The sequence below is a fragment of the Oreochromis aureus genome, linkage group 17, assembly GCF_013358895.1.
Source record: "Oreochromis aureus strain Israel breed Guangdong linkage group 17, ZZ_aureus, whole genome shotgun sequence".
Taxonomy (NCBI): domain Eukaryota; kingdom Metazoa; phylum Chordata; class Actinopteri; order Cichliformes; family Cichlidae; genus Oreochromis; species Oreochromis aureus.
In genome coordinates this window covers 10,062,038-10,081,104 of record NC_052958.1, presented here as the reverse complement: position 1 = coordinate 10,081,104, position 19,067 = coordinate 10,062,038, and the positions used below count along the sequence as shown (strand labels likewise).

Sequence of the window (19,067 nt, the reverse complement as noted above, 5' to 3'; positions counted from 1 at the left end):
TCTCATCTGTGTGAGCGACACAGCGACAGCAGCGCTGTTATAAAAAACCTCCAGTTATAAAAGGGTAACACGTCCGCTTATTGCTCGGTAACAATGTGGTAATAGTGGGGTAATAAGGCAGAAAGAGGAAGATAATAATATGGACATAGTAAGTTATTACTACTTAATTCCAAAATAGTCAAATAATAACATTCTGTGGTTGAGCTAATATTTTAAGCTAGAAGAAAGAGACTATTGGCCATGAAATGAAACATATATTAAATTCAAACATGCTTAAATCCATTGAGTTAAAGCTGGATTTCACTCTTGGTTATATATCCTAATAATTTCACAATATTATTTTCTTATTTCAAGATGAATCGCTCTCCCACTAACAGTTAAGCAAAGATGTCATTAATAGGTTGATCAGAGTAGTGTTGAAAGCCGACGGTTATCATTAATGTGAAGTCTGACTCATTTTCAGAGAACGTTTTCTTTATTAGCCAAAGGCAGCTACTGTAAGCTAAAGTATCATATGTTCAGGATGTTAATGTATGGCATAGCTACACATAAATCATTTACCTTCCAGTGGTTTAATTTTAAATATCTATAATATCCGTCTGCCATGGATAATTTTTTTGGCGTGCCATTTTTTTCTTTTGTTCTTTCCTTGGTGTACGGCATGCTCAAATAGACCAGGTTTTCAGTCAATAGCTTTTTGGTAATCACCTTATTTGTGCAAAAACACAATTTTATGCCTGCCAAACTGTATTATGAAAGAGCTAGAGAACTATTCCCCAAGACCACTTTAAAAAAAGTTGGAAGAAAGTTTGGTCTTAGAAGCAAAAACACAAAGAAAGACGGGGAGTTCAGGACTTTTGCACAATACTGTATTATCCTGATATGTTAAGCCAGTACTTTATTGATTTATATAGCACTTTTCACAGGATAAAAACCACAAAGTGCTTCACAATAATATAAAACAGATAAACAGACATACAGCACAAATCTAATTAAAAGCTATGCTAAATAAATGAGTCTTAAGATGCTGTTTAAAAGAACAAACACAATCCAGGCAACGTGGAGATTCCACAACCTGGGGGCCACCGCTCTAAAAGATCTATCACCTCTGGTTTTAAAACGTGTTCGGGGGACTACCAACAGCCTTTGATTAGATGATCTCAGGCTGCGAGAGGGAGCGTGACGTTCTAAGAGATCAGAAATATAGGCAGGAGCGTCATGATTCAAAGCTTTAAAAGTCAGTACTAAGATTTTTAAATGAATTCTAAAATGTACTGGAAGCCAGTGTAATGAGTGTAAAACTGGTGTAATGTGCTCTCTTTTTCGTGTCTTTGTTAAAAGCCTTGCCTCAGCATTCTGGACTGACTGGAGAAGGTCAAGATTTTTTTTTGCTCAAACAAAGAAAAAGACTGTTACAGCAATCTAAGCGAGAAGAAATAAAAGCATGGATAATCATTTCTAACTCTGATTTAGACAAAAAAAGTTTGCAGTTTGGAAATATTTCTTAGCTGAAAAAGGCAGTTCCTAATTAACTGTCTAGAGTGTTGCTCTAGAGACATGGCAGAATCAAAAACAACACCGAGATACATGAGGCTCAGGTGAACAGATGATCCAAGAGGACCAAGATGCTGTTTGATTATAGATATCTGGCTGTCAGGGGCAATAATTAATGTTTCTGACTTCTCAGAGTTCAACTGCAAGTAGTTTTCTCCAAGACACTGTTCAATGGAAGCTAAACATTTTATTAAAGAGGACAGTTTATGGACTTCCATTGGCTTAAAAGAGCAGTAGTATTACTGATATTCATGATAATACGTATTTCCTTATTACCGTGAATCTACCAGCACTTTAGAGTAAATACGTCAAAATTCTAATGACCAGATGTTACTATTTTAGTGCTTACAGATGATCATATTGTTACCTATATATTACTATGCTATTACTAATTGGTTTGCTTCATAGGCAAAAAATAATCAGGAGATATAATCAAGTCCGAAATAAAGTTTTAATGAAGTGAATTAACCATGTTTGAGCTTCAGTATGCTTCATTTTTTCTAGCTTACAAAATAAACTCACCCACAGAGTGCTTCTCAGCTAAAACCATTCTTGATACAAAATATTACCTGGTTATTACTTGTATATTTGTTGATATCAAGCTGTAACAGAAAGTGCGACCAAAAAATGGACAGAGTCTGAGACAGTTTTGTTTGTGCTTCGTGGAAGATGTTGGAAACACCAAGTGGGAACGGTGCCGATGGTGTGTTTTGCTTCACTAGTCATTGGATGCGTCTGGTTTGTCAATCATAAGTCTACTGATGCCAATTTTCCACAAAACATTACAGAGTCTAAAGTGTTGCCATTTCTGTTGTTTATATCTACAAGTTTTGTATGGTGTTTTTTTTTGGGGGGGGGGAATAAGCCTTTTAATGGAGTCCTCTAGGAGTACATGTTGTACACTGGTAAGTATGTGATCAATTCTGTTCACAACAGAGCCACTTGTCTGTGAAGAAGCATGGTTAAAAAGCAAGTATATGTCTTTCCTAATGGCCTTTAGCGGAAACTGCATCGACTTGTTTGTGTACACATGTCTGTCCTATGAGAGACTGATAAGTTATCTAATACTATATATTTTTTGCCCTGTGAGAGCCCTGTGTGTTCCCGCGCAACAGTACAACGTTGAGATAATTTAATGATACCGTAGACGAAGGTTTGATGATTTCGTGTGGGTGGATTTGAATGTGTGTGTGTGTGTGTGTGTGTTTGTGTGGAACTTGTTTCTCAAGCTAACCACAGAGTTCTTCCATTTAGGGCATGTTTTATTGGATGCTATTTCCATCTCTCTCTCCCCTAATTTCCTGTCATCTCTCCGCTGACTGCCATTTAATAAGGGCACATAATACAGCCGCGAAAAACACAAAATCTAAATTACTTAGCAGTCATCACTCATTTTTCAATGCAACGTTGCGCTGCAGAATTTCTAGCAACTAGTGGGCACAAACTCTTTCAATCACTTATGCATTTTTTATTTTTTGGGGAGGTGGAGATGGAAAAACAAAGGGTTTAAAAAATGTTGCCTGCGTAATGTGTCAAATCAGGTGCAAATGTACAAGAGGAAAACATGAATGAGCCACCATTGCGTTGTAGGTCATGTATCCCGTGATCTGGATGCTTACTGCTTGTTTCAAGAGGCTATTTTCTGTGCTTGCTTTTAGTCAAGCTCTAAGTAAACTTCTGAAATGGATTTATGCAAAATAACTCTTGGAATTGATGCAGTAAACTCATGCTATTCGTCCAAATATAGAGTTCTGTGTGACTCATCTCTGCAACAGGTGCAACAAGGCAAAGAGAGCATGACCTGTAAAATAATAATAGCTATATTAATTGTGAACTTGTAAACTTCAATTATGCTTTAAGTGTGTCATCGTGTTTCGAAGGCAGTGGAGGTAAACACTGAGGGTTTTACCAGTTTGCAATGAAACCTTTCAGCTATTCTGTGCACAGGTGAAGAAAAACCTGCCTATTGTTCCGAATTTCTCCATCTCGCAGTAAAACTCTCCGCAGTGCCTCCCACAATGTAACACTACTGTGTCAGAAAAATAATTCCACTTCCAGCTGCATGTGACGAACAGAACAATTGCGCGGCGCCGCAGGTTAATTCGCCGCTTTGATGGATGCTGAATCAAGGCTGTCGCTGCGAGCACAGAAGAAACCATGGCAATTAGGAAAGCCCTGTGTGTGAGAGTTGGCTGCTGCATGCACCGCTGGGCATAAATGAGTCTAGCAGCCCGGGCAACGTAGGCAGGGCTTTAACACAACACCACAGACACGCCTAAGACTCCCATTGTGCCTCTCGCTAATCCATTTCCATCCTAACAAGCTGCTGCCTTCGAACCCAGCCATCCAACCGCAAGCCTGTCCACCGTCTGCTGGGCTTGGTTCAGCGCCAGTATTCTGACTTTCAGCAGCCATTTTAAGCTCTCTTTGGCAACACTCGCCCTCCTCTGTGTTGAGACAAAGCTGCTTTTGCATTGAAGTGCTGTTACTGTACATGTTTGAATGTATGTGAGAAAAGTGGCTGTTGTTACTCTGTGTGTATGTGTGTATTAATCTGTTTTTAACCTTTGCATGAAAATTGAAATCCTGGCTTCTGAAAGACGAAATCAGATTTATCCTCATGAAATGTACGTCTTGAGATCGGCTGCTGTTGGAGAGACTAGAACTGGAAAGACAGCAAGCAGACACTATTATCTACTGACAATACACGGCTGTCCTCTGAATCACCCTGAAGTTTTATTATTTGGGGTGCATGTTGATTGCTTCTGCAACCAGGAGGCATTCACAGTTTGAACGGAGCTCAAGAGACAGTTTCTTTTTTTTTTCACCGACAGAGGAATAAACAGAAGGGAAAAAATGTGCCTTTAGTTCTTTGCTAATAAAGCAGCTGAGACACCGCCGAGAAATCAACAGTGCATTTTCTCTATTGAGCTGAAAATTGTAGAGGCACTTGAACAGCACTATTTATCGTCCCCGCAGCCGACATTTTTTCCTCAGGTGAAAGAGCTGAGTAGCCGACAAACAAACGAAATTAATAAGAGCATCCAAGCCCTTTCTTCGTGGGGCTTTAAATAACGCAAATCTCTGAAGAAATGAAAAACAAGTTTCCCCCTGCCCCTCTCTCTCAGTTTAGCAGCATTAGCAACTTTCTGAACAAAATCTGCTTTTGCCTGAACGCACCTCTTATCCCACCTGTTTTCAAAGTGACAAACTTCCCTGTGAACATGATTAGCGACACACACCCACACCGAGACACTGGGTGTGATGAGATAAAATGATATAGGAGATAATACGGGGTGATTTCACAGGCGTGCAGGGGCGGGCAGCTTCCAGTGAGTCAGCTCCATGAGGTATAAACCCAAAGTCTTAGAAGCAAAAAGTTTTGTTGTTATGTTTTTCTTTCTCGGGGCTGTTTCCCAGAGATGTTGTGTGCCTTACTAGGCATCTAATAAACTAAATTTAAACAAGATAAGAACTCCTTGTGTTGCCATAATACACATTCTCCTGCATTATAACAGCAAGAGGATGGGTAAAGATTTATAAGCACAATATAGCTATTATGTGTATGCTACACCCAAAAATATGAATGTGAAGATTTCCCAGTAGTCATGACAATGATATGTTAGTTCCTTTTAAAAATGCTTGTAAAGTCTAGACATGGTCCTAAAACAGCTGATGTTGGCATGTTACATAAACAGGGGTAAATGGTGCAATCTTTGGAGACTATATTGATGAGCATATTTGGTGCTTAAGTGGATATGATGACCAGAGGGATGGTATTATTTAAAGCACTTATCACAAAGGGTGAACTTATAAAAATGTTCATTTAAAATTTTGTCTTTAAGTTTAAAATTTATACAAAACATCAGCTCGTCCATTTTCTTACATGCTTATGTAACTTAATGGGAGAATGGAGCCTATCGGAGCTGTCGTAGGGTGAAAGGCGGGTAGATTAAATATTGTTTAAAAACTGATTAATTAAACAAAGCCTGGGATATTAATTACATATTATTCTTTGCTAACTTAATCTATTTTTGATCCAGAGCACATCTTATATTTAGTTACTGATGGGGAAAGTCAAAAATGAGCCATGCCTGTCAGCTGGCAAGAAGAAGCTGTTAATAAGGAATCAACCAAAGCAACTAAAACATGTCAGGAGGTCAGAAAATTTTCCATTTCAAAAGGATCGGCGACATTCTTAAGTTTGGCAATACATTTATTGTACACATGACTATAGAAGTATTTAAAATAAAGAGTAATAAATGTCAGTATAAAAGTCAGTGAAATATAAAATTGCAAATGTTATCTTCCCCCCCCCCTTCCAGCGGCAGGCATCAGTCCAAACTGATGGGTGACTGTGTAATTTTCAGTGTAATAGTAAAAAAGCCACCAGTGGCTTCAGATTTTTACACTGAATGCCTTTCCTGACACAACCCCCAAAGGGAATTATGTCTCTTTCTTGGATCAAACTGTGGAATTTTCAGTTATTAAACAAACGTGTAGCCCACTATGCTATGGAGCCACAATTTTCAGTGTAATAATATGTCTGTATATCTGCTCAGGTACAGATGACTGTTATAGTTTTTTAGCTAGAATAACTACACAATTACATTCTGTCTGTGTTTAATAATTTCAAATACAGTGTTTGCTTCTGCACCACTGTATCAATATAAGCACAAAAGCCTTGAGGCTGAAGATTAAGAGCCATTTGATTGCATTTTGGGTTGCACTTCATCAAAATGTGACTTTGCTGTAAGTAAAAATATAATAAATGAAAAATTAGCTGATAAAAAGGAAACAGGGTGAGGGTTTAAATTGCATTTTCTTTGTGGTTGTACTCATTTCTTAGTGCAGTTGTATCCAAATTAACTCAAAACTATAACTTCCAGAAAATGGAACATGAATAAATTCATTAAGGATTCACTGAGTATGCACACAGCTGATCAGTGTAAGCTGTTGGGAAACCGTTAGGTGTTTGCTGGTTTTAAGTCCCCTTTATCATGATTGGGTGTAATGTTCCTTTTCTAGCTGAAAATTCCCCTTTAATTTTGCTCTGTTCCACAAAATAAAGCATTAATATGTATTTGTGTCCTGAAACAATTGCATGAACTAATAAAAATGCTATCAGAGGATTAATGTGATTTCTGCAGCATATTTGTTGCCTGAAATTCCACAGCTGCCTGTGTGTCTCTGAGCCCCTCGGTGTCAGCCTGTTTAAAGTAACTGCTTCTTGGCACAAAGGCAGACACAGTGAATATGAACAGAATAAACTCCAGACAATAATAAGGCAGCACATCAATAACAGCTAGGCTGGGCTTAGCAGGGGGGCTTATTGGTTTAATTCTCAAAATACACCAAGATGGGAGAGTATGTAAGAACAAACAACTGAAGGGGTTTTTTATGTGTGTAAGGGTGTGCTCGAAATCCAATCCACCATATTTTTCAACACGTACAGCCGGCCTAGTGCAAATATTAGCACCACATCTATTGGGAAGCAATCTGGCTGTCACCATATTGTTGGGTGGGTGTTTTTTTTCTGTGCAGAAGAGTTCGCAAACAGCTGAACAGACACTAAATATTGCCTCAGTTGTTTTGCAGCTCCAGGAGAGGTTGTACTGGTAATGAGCAGTAAGTTCAATGGCTTCCATCCTTACCGCCGCAGTGCCTCAGCTGGCTTGTGCAGTGTACTGGAACAATAGCACTGCTTGTGTGCTGTTTCACTTGACTGTCATTTTGTTTAGAGTGTTATAACATGAGCAGAACAGCGTACGGGGTGGCATGGCAGAGTTATCCCATTACTTCTGTGTGGCAGCTAGTTGCCTTTTGTGTTGGATTTTTAATTATAATTTAAATTGGACTATTATCGCTTCAACACTGTTTACGTTGAGCAAACAAATAGTATTATTCAGAACACCTGCGTTCAGTGTTAGCTTAGCTTCGAGGCTTGGAAATGTTTACTGGTAGAAATGAAAAGGAAAAACTGAGGTTGTTCTTTGCAATTATGTTGCTAATGGAAAAAAATTGTCTCATCTTCCATTATTATTGACGTCAATTAAGTATTACATTACAATATTGCTTTGCACGTAACAGTGGAAGCTATAAAACCAACTGGAAATATAAGATTATTGAGCAGACATCAATATAAAGACATGCAACAGTTCAATAAATTAAACCTGTGTTCACATAAACATCAACCATTCATTTCAGTTTAATTCTGTTTATATAGTGCCATTTCATAACAACAGTTGCCTCAAGGAGCTTTAGTTTAAACCATCAGTTTCTTTGATACTGATGATTGGTCCCTAGTGGATGTTCCATGCTCTGGTTGCCTAGGTAATCCTCTGATGTATTTACTTTCCTGCCATATGTCAGTCATTAGTATCCTGCACTGACATTGATAATCACTTAAAAATGAGACAAGTTTATCTCGGGATCTGCCCACTTTAGAGTAGTTTAGTAGTTGCTTGAAAATGCCAAATGGCTTGAACCATTTGCTAAGCAGCTTAAGAAAGAAAATTGTGAAATTTCCCAGTTTAGCTAGGTTGGTGGTCATTTTTTGTGTTGGTCTGACTGAGCTTGGATTTATGGTCTTAAAGCAAGAAGGACCTAGGTTCTAAACCAGGCTGGGGTTTTAAACCTCCCAGTGTTCATCCTAAAATTCAAAGACATGCATGGGTTAGGTTAGGTGATCCCAGTTTGGCTAGGATTTGGCAAGGATCAGTTAACTTATTCACTTCTTAAATTTTATATCTGTTGCTACTGGTGACTGTCATGAAAGGGAAAGGTTTTGTTCCTAAGAGTCCAAAAAAACGTTTTGGTCGAAATGCATTTAAGTTTTTTAGAATAATCATGACCACTCCATACTTGAAAACTGACAGAAAGTAAGTGAATAAATTAAAATAAAATAGAGTTCTTTGATGATTTAGCCTATGTAGTCGAATAGCTGAATTTTAAGGCTATTATTTGTCCTCTAATTAGCTACGCTTTGGCATCCAACAACTACGTGGCTCTTTAGCAACATTAGTGAATGTCCATCAGCTAGTTGCAAACTGATTGTTAGTTACTTCTGAATATGTATTGCTTTAATACCAAAATGGCAGTGAAGCCAGAAAACTGAAAGTACACAGGTGAAAAGCTGGGTAATAACCAGTTGACGATACATGATGCCTTGAATCGCCCAATGATCTATTGTTCTATTGTATTGTTATATTGTATACAAACAAACTATTTCCGCTCTTAAGATAAGGTATCTGTGCTGATGTCTTCATGCATTGAAGCATTAGCATGTCACACACACATGCAAACACATGCAGAAACATCTAAGAAGCGGTCTCTGTATTGTTGCTTGAACGGATGACTTTCCTTCTGTGATAATGTGAAGGCTCTATCTTAGGCGGGAGCGCTGACGACTATTAGATCTATAAATCATGTTAGCTGAGGGGTTGGGGGGGTGAGATGGGTGTGAGGGGGGTGCGCAGTGAGAGCTCAGGGTCGTAAATCTCATTACCTGAGACTGCTGCCGACCCCCCCGCCGCCTCACCCTGTCCTCAATCTCTCCCATTATCAGCTGACCTTGACCGCCAACGCAGACACTTGCACTCAATCAGAGCTGCAGAGAGAGAAAGAGCGCGTGTGTGTGTGTGTGTGTGTGTGTGTGTGTGTGTGTGTGTGTGTGTGTGTGTGTGTGTGTGTGTGTGTGTGTGTGTGTGTGTGTGTGTTTACCTGCCATATTTCTGTCTGGTGTTTGGAGCTCCACCCAACTCAAATGAGGTGCTGGGATTTTTCAAATTAAAATATCATTTTATTCTTGCTCCTGTCATCTTGCCATCGGCTTGTTTTTATCTAGACTGTCTGTCAGTGCTTCTTAAAGGTGAACGCCCACATTTGACTTTACAATGTCTGCATGTTATTGACAACACCTTTAAAACCAAAGAAAATTATTATTTTTTTAAATACAGAAACAACCTACATGTTGAACTTGAGCTGATGAATTTACTCTTTGGTCAAATAGCTTCAATATGTCAGGAGAATAGGAGTGAACCTTACATTATAAATCAGAGCTGTTTCTTTCTTTAGTGACTAAACAGATTGCTTCGGTCCTTACTTCTGGTTAGCTGAGTCACTTTTGAAGCTGCTGTACAACGGCCAATAAATGCACACCTGTAAGCACATCATGGCTCATTTGAAATCTAAGAATCTAATGTTGAAACACAGACCTGTGGCTATGTAACACTCGCGCTTTAACGACTACCCATCTGTCAGAGATGTGGAGCAGATTATGAGAGGTTTCTTGGAACACAAACATCTCAGGTGATTGGATTTTTATGTGTTGCCAACTGCTGTTGGAAGGGGAAAAACAATTCTTATTGAATTACCTGTGTGATTCTACAGATAACACTCTGCTCAATCTGCTATTTTGGTTCAGTCTGAATACTATTAAAATTTAATTGTTCACCATGATGGCTCCCTCATGACTCTGCCAGTCCTCGGATTTGCTCTCTTAACACAGCAATAAAGTTGACATTTGTATTGTTTTTTTGCTTTGTTTGTTTGACAAACATCTCTCTACACTAATTGGACAGACGACTTGTTAAATACATTAGAAAAACCTGCAATAACCTATGCTGCTGGCATCAGGAGGGGCACGGTGGTTAGCACCCTCATCACAAAGCAATGCTTCAAATCCACTGGCTGGCCTTCCCTTTAAAGTTTGTATACTCTCAAATGCAGGTTGAGGTGACTGGTGATTCTAAAATGTCCATAGATGTGACTGTGTACCCATCTGAGTCTGTCTCTCTGTGTTATGGGCCCGTTTTATTTGCCAGCTTGGACGTGTTGCAAGCTAACAACACTGGTCCAAATCAGCGCCGGTATAGGAAGAGAAGAAGTCAAAGCTGAAGGCAAAGAAATTGTAGAGGTTGTTTTTTTTTCCCCCTCTCCAGAAAACCTCGCCTTTTCAAACTGTTGCAACATCTCCCTCTGTATAATCTGATATAAACTGGCAGTAAGAACTCAAACAATATACTCACATACACATGTCTTTAACCTGGCGGAGGTTTGACCCGCACGAAGGGCCAAAACGACACCAAAGCATAGCTCGCATCACGTGTTTGCTGACGTCATATTTGCTGTTCATGACAGCAAGACGAGACCGCTCCTGCCTCTCATGAATTGGCTCACATATTGGCCTATGTGAGCTAATTCATATTGGCTCACATAGGCCAATATGAATTGGCTAAATGGAATTAAATGGATGGACGTTTGCAGCCAAATACCTGAAAAATCAAAGATATTCTTATAATCTTAACTCTGCTTTGTGCTAGAGTTAAGTGCTAAGACAATCTGCCTGTCAAATACTCTATTAGCATGCCAGCACTGTTCTTGTAAGTATATTAGCTGATGCAAGCCAAAGACTCAGTCATGTTGCATTTATTTATGGCATTAAAGGTTATTTATGAAAATAAAAACAGTGATATCAACAGGTCCATCAATATGTTGCAAAGGCACGCATTCATAACACGATACCTGTGCTATTTCATATATTCTAGCAGTTGTCAGCTTTATTCTTATGCATTCTTCTTTTGTAAAGCACTTCCATAATGGCTCAGACTCTAAACACATTTGAATTTTAAGTGAAGAAATGAAACGAGAGAGGAAACCACATTCTCAGAAATGATATAATTACATGGTTTGCGCTTTGCAAGCTGTGTGGTGCTGTTGTGTCTCGGTTTATTACTGTTGTTTATAAAGGCAATCACTGGGTTGAACTTAGTTATTTTCTGCTCTGCGCAATGCCAAGTAACATCTCTTGACTCCTCTATAATGGCAGACCTCAGTGTCTTTTTGCAGCCTAAGTAAAGTTCAAACTTCATGTACCTGTTGACAGAAGTCGGAGCTGCAATCAACACAGATGCAGCAAGAATAGATGGATGCAGCGGGGGCACAGGGGCCAACATTCACAGCTCGTACTAGCGGAGTTTCCTTTTGGCAGCTGCAACTACATAAACTTGGCAAAACTTTGAGAAACAATGTTAAAGTCCTGTTCAGGTCACATAGGGTGAAATGTCTTTTTGTTGTGTAAATCAAGCCTCTGGCAGTGCTCTTGGTTCCTCTGCTGGCTGGCTGCGATCTCCTACTAAGCTCTGACTAACAGCACCAGTGAAACAGACATAATGAATGTTAGACTTCCAAACAGAGTCTGGCGCTGCATGCAGTCTCCATATTTCTGAGTTTGTCTTTTCTCTTGCTTTCCGTCTTTTTTAAATGTTTTTCTTTTTCTTCCTTTCTCTCTCTCAAAAGTAAAAATGCATATTACAGCCATTAAAAAAAAAAATCATTCCACATAATTACATCTGTCACTTCAAGAACGCGGCAGTATGCCGTTATGTAATCAACACTGCTTTTGGGAAAAAAAAAAAAAAAAAAACCAGAAATGATTTGACTGCTGACAGAAAAATCGTTTAATTAGAATTAATGATATTAAAGGCAGCCTTGTGTAGAAGTGGTAATAATTCTGTCTGCTGCCTCCTCCTTACATCATTTCTTCAACTTTTCTGCAATGCATCTTAATGGGTTTTCATGCCTGGAGCGGAATCAAGGCCAGAGCGGGAATGTGCTGCATTGTGGTATGTCTGGCTGGTTCAATAATAACTCATATGACAACACTCTCAGCTATCACACAACCCCCAAACTGTCACCGTTCCACCACTGCGCCTTTGGGTAGACGAGTTCACCCTGAATAATTTCACCACAGAAGCAGTGAGCGAGTTCACCCAGAGGAAGCTCCTGAAAAGTACATCATGTTTACCCCAAGGCACGATTCATGGGATGCTGACAGCTTCAGTCATGTTTGATAGCTGACGATGTGCACAGCACTAATCACTTGTAAATCCAGATATGTCACTCTATAATAGAGGACATGACCTGGGGCATGAGAGTCTAACACTAATAAGGAAGTGGATCCTGAAGTCATCACTCTCCTGCGACAGGACAGTTTGAGTACAGCTGACGGACATATACAGGTTTTATTTTTGACAATATGTTCTCACATTAGGGTGGAACTACAACTCCCACAAACAGATGCGAATGTCTTTGTGGCTCTATAGTGTTATGGATAACTGGGAATCACATTTTCCAAAATTTCAATAATGCATTTTGGAGACCTAGATTTCAACCAGGCTGCTTACCATAAACTGTATATAAAAGATTGACATGGCTATTCTTAGCCCTTTAGTTTTTTGAATCCTGAATTGATTGTATTTGCCTTGAAGCAGGGCCAGGACATAATAGAGAGATTATATCTGGCTTGGGAACACCTTGGTGTGCCCCTAGATGAGCTGCAGGAGGTGGCTGGGGAGAGGGGGGTCTGGGCGCCTCTGCTTAGGCTGCAGAAAGGATGAAACTGACCCTTTATGGACGTGTGGTACAAAGGCTAATCTAGCAAATGAAATTTACACATATAACAGCTGTTGAGTGCTAAGTAATACAAACAAAATACTATAATTTCAGTCAAAAAGCAAGAAAAAAAATCTTTTTTTTAATTTTTCAAAAGATTAATTTTTCAAAAAAATTGCAATAAAATTCGCTGTAGTGCAGCCTAGCGGACTACGTTGTCACCCATCTTTTTCCTCCCCAGCTGCTCCCAATATTTCATAACTTTATGCCTTAATATTTTTTGATTGAGGGCCTTTAACAAAAAATTCCCCCCACATAAAGTTGTTATCTGTCATAGTGACCAAACATGGTTGTAAACATGTTCATGGACTACTACAGCTGTGCATTCTAATATAGGAGTCAACGGGGATTGACCTACTCTTGGTAGTCAGCCTCAAGTGGCCAGTTGATGAACTGCAGTTTTTGGCTGCCCCTTGGTTAATTTTTCAGACTCTAATTTTTCTGCTTGGTCAGGATGCGTGTTTTAATGAAACCCAAGATTACAACCTCCAAAAATTTGCATTCGTATTTTTGTTTGTTTGTAACTCTCTTTGCTTTCATAGCAACTAAATCCTGCCATTACACTCCTCGCAATTCATAGATATGTTTGTAGTTGCTTCTTTTACACTTTAAACCACCGTGTGTGGGATTTAAATTCTGCTTTCTGTAACTTGCTTTATAAAATGCAAAATTCTTGAGAACATTAATACACTGTAGATGTTCAGTACATTCAATTGAATGCACAAAATCATTACAGACCGAATCAATGGCTTTTGAAAGTTGCCGTCAGCTCCGCTGTGATTCAGAGCATTTCAAACAATCACCAAGCCGATGACTCATTTGTAAGTGCTATTTTATGTACAGAGCTTGTAAGTACTGAGGTATCTCTGAATGTGATTTGCAATTTTAGAGTGATGCAATGGTTATGAGGAGGTGGGGGCTGGTTTACTATCTGTTACTTTCTCTGCACATATAGCAGACTCTGCTGTGACGGACTCTTAGGAGCACCTGAGGGTATTACATTGCAGCTTTGTTTTTCCTGTATCTGCTTCATCAGAGAATAGCGGGGCTCATTAGCGTGTGGCCCCTGTAGGGTCCTGAGGCCCCAGAACCCACCCAGCCAACCTCCAGCGGCCCCTTGGGCCCTGAGCCACAAACACAACAAATCATTGAAACAAAAACGCGTGCTAGCATCCCTAATGCCCGAATCTTTACACTTCAAAAACACAATTATGCTAATGCCAGGAATCATTTGCCATTCCAACTCTGATTTAATGCGGCCTTTTAGTACGGGAAGCTAATTAGAGGCTTTAATTAACATGTGCGACACAAACTGGAGAGAAGTGTGAAGGAGCCTGTCGATCATGGAGGAGCACAGCGAGAGCGATGAAACAGGGAGAGTGAGGAAGGGAAGTCTGAAAGCTATGCAAATGAGGCGAGGACGCACCGCAGGGAGGCGCGGATCTCTGCCGCTACAACGGTTTCTGTAAATATCACCGTGACCCGTAGACGGAGTGGAGTCATCTCATTAACACAGATTGGAAGGTGTTACCAGAGCTCAGCCCACGAGGGTCAGCGCTGATACGTCGCAACCTGAGCTTAGTGAGGGCACGATCATTAAAAATGTGACAAAACACAGCATTTAAGGCTGTGTCGGTAATGCGGATATTTTGCTCCACTTGCATCATCCTTTCCTGTGTAACTACCTCAGGGAGGATGAGCCCGCCGCACAGCTGGACATTCACTAGTGGTATACTCAGCGTCGAAAGCTGCATATATTCTATAACGCACACAATGACTGCACTGACCATCTTCATACCGGCAGCATGCAGGTTTCTGCAAATTAAACAGCAGCATGTGGGTGCAGGAGTCATCTCATTAACACAGACTGGAAGGTGAACTCTGCATAACGCAGTGTTTTTGTTGCATCTTAAGCTCCAGATATCATCATCATCATCATCATCATTATTGGGAGATACAAACAGATACCGAAAGTAATCACCTCGGCTTTCTACACCGATGCAGCTCCCCCCTGAAAATAGAAGATTGAATCTGAAAATAGGAAAAGTCAAGGAAATGTAGCTATTAACGTGTGAGCTTTCCACTTAGATTCACACCCTCAAAGTTCTGCTGCACAGCCAGTGCACTTTAGAAAGCAATATAAAGATATTTCAGGACTTATTTCATTTCTCATTTTACTGCTTAAACTACCCTTTAAAGTTTAAAGTGGTTCTTTTTTAGAGTTTCATTAAAACACATTAGGCTGTCTTTTCATGCTTTCTAAAAGCGACAATAGTTCTTGCTAACTCTGTTTTCTCCTGATAAGTAGTTTATTGCTTGGCAAAGACTTCAGCACCATTGCCTTTGCAGTATTTTCAATACCTTATAATAGTGTTTCATTATGCAGGGCAGCCACTGAGTCATTTCATTTACTTAATTTGATCATGTAACTTCTCATTTATTTATTTATGCCAGAGTTGGTTTGGCATGGGCACCTATGCACGGATTGTTTTATGTATTCCGAGAAAATGTGCACTTTGCAAAAGCTATATGTCGTAGGAAGTAATCATTATTCTTACAGACTTTGTGTCTCTGCAGGCTGAATTCACTTTGTTCTATTCTAAAGCTCTCAGGGCTAGACCAGATAATGGCTTCAGTGCAGTATGGGCACAACATGTTTTCCTCATGGGAGTGACTGCTGCAGCAGGCGAAGGAAATGGATAAATGACGCAGCTTCTCTGATGGTTACACGTGTTTAACTTTAAAATTCATAGAAAGAAGAGTCCAGCTAACTCAAAGACAAGAATAGTTCGAGTATTGATCTCTGAGACTCGTCTTTTTCACTTATTTGATGCGTTTTTGCCCCGACGCCATGCAGACGTCTGTAAATGGCAAATGCATGATTGATTTTTAAATTTTAATCATGTTTCTGTTCCAGTAGATTACATGGAGGTGAATCAATGTAATAAAAATGTCAGATCCCTTCTGGTATAAAACACTATAAATATTCCGAGGGATTACTTGACTTATCATCCAGGCATTGCTCACACTTCACAATGTCTGATGTTAACTTCGTACTACCATCCATCATTTCAAGGATCCTTGTTATTAGGAGACAGCAAGAACAGTGAGACTCACCTGTGTGTTCAGGGCGATCAGTCTTTTCAGGTTCAGGCACAACAAACACTTTTAGTACATCGTGTTCTCTTGACCTGCAAAAAAATGGCAAGAAAATTCACCACCAAGCACACACTATTCTCATTCTCATCAAACTAAATTATTATTATTTTTTTGGTACAAGCTTTTAGCCCGGAGGTTGAAATCTTTGCAAGGCTGGTGTTTCTGTTTAATCATTTTTAGGAAACAGCCTTCAGAGTTTAAGCAAACATGACAGGAAATCTTTAGGCAGACAGTGAGTTAGGCTTTTGTTACGTTTCTTCTGCACCTATACAGTGTATGCAGTTCATCTTGGCTAATGAGGTGATTATATGCTTTGAACTATAAAAGAAAAATATGAACTACAGATAAACATCTTCTGGCAAAGAATGGCAAATTGCACAGATTCAAAAAGTGTAACGTTTTAACAAAAGCAGCTATAAAGAGTGTTTTTATGACAACAAAGGATCAAATCATCCCATCTTGGTTTGCATTTTGGTTGAAGCAGGTAGCCATTTGCATTGAACAGCTCTACGAAACCTGGTGTGCATTATTTACAGCAAGAATACACAAAAGATTAACCTGCATATACGCTCTATATTTAGTTTCTTGGGAAACTAGTTTTGTATTACTCAGAGTGCAAAATAATCCTCCTTTATCTTATCTTGGTGCACTGGGTGTCCGACATGACCATCTATGCAGAAGAGCTATTTATCTCTCTATATGCTGACCTCATGAGCATCAATCAGTACCCCACATATGTACAGTATGTAAGAAAATAAGTAATGGCTTTAGCTTAAACAACAATATTTTTCTCAGAAATTGGTGAAGACCAAGTATAGAGCCAAAAGAGGGATTTCTGCGCTTACAATAGTCATGTGGCCTGAAAAAAATAAATAAAATAAAATACTGCCACATTCTGCTACATTTTGACAGTTTCTCCTTTAATTACAGAAACTGGGAAACTGGAAAATTGAAAAATTACATTTATTTGACCGATGAAGGCGCACATTAAAGATTAAAAGCCAAAGTCTGAAAGGCCACATTTGCAACATTTTTGCCGTGTTCTGTTTAACAAAAGCAGATCTCCTTACTCACAAGTCCTAGAAAATGCATGAATAATTACTGATGTTTCCTTGCTTGCTTGTCACTTGATGCCACGCTGAAGCACTTGGACACACATCTGCAATGTGTCAAACAAGGTGCTCTTGTTTAAACGGCGCCTGAATTACCAATGCAGCAGGGAAACATTCATATGCACTTCACTTTCAAGGTCAGTGACTATTAAGTGGTTCTACAATATGTTCTTTACTAATTTAATACAGCAGAAACTTATTTCCTCCGAGGACATCAAGAGGAGGCACAAGTGCTGAAAGTGCTTAAGAAGAGTTCAAACTGAGTGTGCAAAAAAAAAAAAAAAAAAAATCAAGCATAATCACATTTAGTAGAATTACAATTACTATAAATGCAATTTTGGAGTAATTTCACATTACAAATCATCTGAGAGTGTTTAAAAAGCTCTTCCAGGATTACGAGTTTCTCTTTTATTAAGATTGATCTGTTAGGCACTTTTTCAACTCCATATTTTTTATTCTTGGACTCTACTAGAGTGGACTTACATGGAGCGTAGTTCCAAATTTCTAACTGTGACTTGGCACAGTTCCTGAACAAGTCTGCTTTGGCTCCTTTCCCTTTGTGGCCTCCCCCTCATTTAACCAAATTTCTTCTAATTGTCTGACTGGTTTGAACAGCAGGTGGGTGGGGCAGTGAAAGCTACATGCCTGAGATGACCATATAAGGCAGGGGTGGGGAACACCAGGCCTCAAGGCCCGGTGTCCTGGAGGTTTTAGATATCACCCCGGATTAACACACCTGAATCAGATGAGTAGTTCGTTACCAGGCCTCTGGAGATCTTCAAGACATGTCGAGGAGTTAATTTAGCCATTTAAATCAGCTGTGTTGGATCAACGACGCATCTAAAACGTCTTTGATATCCACAGGTAAAAACATCTGTAAACTTGAGCGTTAAGATCAGCTTTTGGCTCAAATGGTTCACTAGTGCATGCGGTGATTTCATAATTTAAAACATTTGCCCTGTTTCATGAGAGCATCCACCACTGAACCAGTGTATATGTGACAGATAATAAAGAAAAGTATGATAGATCCCCTTTAAAAACACATTAACTCATAAAATTCCATAATTATAGCACATTTAAAGTGTTTACATATTTAATGATTCCACCAAGAAATTCCAAGAGTGATCTCCTCTTTAAACCTCTCAGTTTTAGGCCTGTTATCTGTTTTTTAAACAGTTATTTTCAGGCCAACCCGACCACATACAACAATAAAATGGATACAGCTGCAGTTCTTTCAGTATCATTTTTAATTAACAGAGTCAAACATTTGCTTGTTTATTTATGGAAAATCTTTTCCACAGAATATTTTTAGGCTTCAGTAAATTTCAGTAGACTCAAATTTATTCTGCGCTTTTAGACATTTTCAGAAAAGGTGATGAAAATAAGTGCTGCAGACCTATAAAACTATCTCAAATTTGAAACCATCCAACAGCGCAACACTATTTGCATCTGTCCAGAAAGAGCAATAAACTCTGCAAATTCTCTTTCTGAGGTAAACAGCATTTCATATTGCTCATAAAGAAATCAATATAATGGATGGAGCTGGGGAAAAAAAACAAAAAAACAAAATGGTAGTGTTGCTCAGGTTGGCATCAGAGGGGCTTTTATAGTGAACTTGATTAAAAGAAAATTGCTTTCAAGTGCTCTCAGCAGGCTGGAGGTTGAGTGGGTGTGCTCTTGTGTGCAGCGACGATGGTGTTTCACAAACTAGGCTCGCAGGGGGAGGAAACAAGATGAAGAAATGCTCTGAAACTGCCCGAGGACAAAGAATATGGAAGCACTGGTGAC

At 39.3% G+C, this 19,067-nt stretch overlaps 1 long non-coding RNA gene across 1 annotated transcript in view; it reads right to left on the bottom strand.

Annotated features, from left to right (window-relative positions):
* Positions 1-17,936, bottom strand: part of LOC116309802 — a 51,344-nt gene extending 33,408 nt beyond the window's left edge. The window contains exons 1-2 of the long non-coding RNA XR_004198659.2: positions 17,763-17,936; positions 16,126-16,199 (exon numbers count right to left, since the gene is read on the bottom strand). This is a non-coding gene — a long non-coding RNA (uncharacterized LOC116309802). The remainder of the gene's footprint in view (positions 1-16,125; positions 16,200-17,762) is intronic.
* Positions 17,937-19,067: the final 1,131 nt, after the last annotated feature.